Source organism: Pristiophorus japonicus, chromosome 18, assembly GCF_044704955.1.
Source record: "Pristiophorus japonicus isolate sPriJap1 chromosome 18, sPriJap1.hap1, whole genome shotgun sequence".
In the NCBI taxonomy this organism is placed as follows: domain Eukaryota; kingdom Metazoa; phylum Chordata; class Chondrichthyes; family Pristiophoridae; genus Pristiophorus; species Pristiophorus japonicus.
Genome location: NC_091994.1, coordinates 76,045,817 through 76,047,249, shown reverse-complemented (window position 1 = coordinate 76,047,249; position 1,433 = coordinate 76,045,817). Strand labels below are relative to the sequence as shown.

Genomic DNA, 1,433 nt, shown 5'->3' with positions numbered 1-1,433 from the left:
TTTGTTACTCGTTCACAGGATGTGAGCGTCACTGGCAAGGCCGGCATTTATTGCCCATTCCTAATTGCCCTTGAGAAGGTGGTGGTGAGCCGCCTTCTTGAACCGCTGCAGTCCATGTGATGAAGGTACTCCGAACAGTGTTGCATCAGTTTGTTACAACTGAGAGGCTTGCTGGGCCATTTCAGAGGGCAGTTAAGAGTCAACCACATTGTTGTGGATCTGGAGTCTCATATAGGCCAGCCCAGGTAAGGACGGCAGATTTCCTTCCCTAAAGGACATTAATGAACCAGTTGGGTTTTTCCGACAATCCATAGTCACCATTACTGACATGAGCTTTTAGTTCCAGATTTATTTAATTAACTGAATTTAAATTCCACCAGCTGTCGTGTTGGGATTTGAACGCATGTCTTTGGACTCCTAGTCCAGTAACACAATCACTATGTTACTGTACCCATTGAATGTATATGATTGAATGTATAGTCCCTCCCAAGATTCTCCACCACATCACAATTAACTTAATGTCAAATCAGAAGATCGCCAATGATTGACTAATTGGGAAAAAAGGCATTGACACGTGAAAATATTTATCGATATTATATGCTATGAATCTGTCACACTTTAAGCATTACACTGTCAGATGTTTAAAAAAGAGAAAATAGACAGTAATCTGATGCTGGTTTCTTCTGATTTTGTGCTAAGAGTTTACAAACAATCTGTCAATCTGCAAAGTCTCCCCCCAAACAGCAATTGACCTCCAGCTGACCTGAGATTGTCCTATTTGCGGAAATTGTTGCCTAAAAGGTGTAGCCCTGATTAAGCACAGCTGTACCACGGCAGCAGGACAATACATTACATAGTGCAACACTCCTATTGTTATAAAGCAACTCATCCTCCAAATTACTATAACCACGTCCAAAGCTGATCCACTTTTTTTTTAAAGTGGCTATTTACCTTCATGATTGTAATGTAGGAACCTGTGAGTATGCTCAGAGGTTTGTGGGGCTGTTCAGCCCATGGTCATACTAGTCTGAAAAAGCCTAATATCGTCTGATCTCAGAAACTAAGCAGAATCAGGCCTGGTTAGTATTTGGATGGGAGACTGCCTGGAAATACCAGGTGCAGTAGGCTAGTCAGATGTGTTGGTGTAGTGGCAATGTGACCAGTGATCTGATCAACCTGAAGTTCAAATCCCAGCTTGGGCTCTTGTAAAGCTGAATCTCTTACCAAAATAGTTGTAGAGCTGTTGAGTTGGGAGTGGCTTAACCAGTCATGTGATGTTCACCAGACTCAATAAAACCCCAGCCAGTTGGGTTCAAGGAATCCATGAAGAGGCAGATGATGATGAACTGGTAATGTGTGATTGTTAAACCTATTGCTAATAAATCAACTAGTACATAATAGCAATGTGTGTTGCTCTGAATTCTTAAGCAAAG

The 1,433-nt window shown here is 41.7% G+C and overlaps 1 pseudogene; it reads left to right on the top strand.

The window, feature by feature from the left end:
• Positions 1-1,009: 1,009 nt before the first annotated feature.
• Positions 1,010-1,128, top strand: LOC139229418 (5S ribosomal RNA; annotated as a pseudogene).
• The last annotated feature ends 305 nt before the right edge of the window (positions 1,129-1,433 follow it).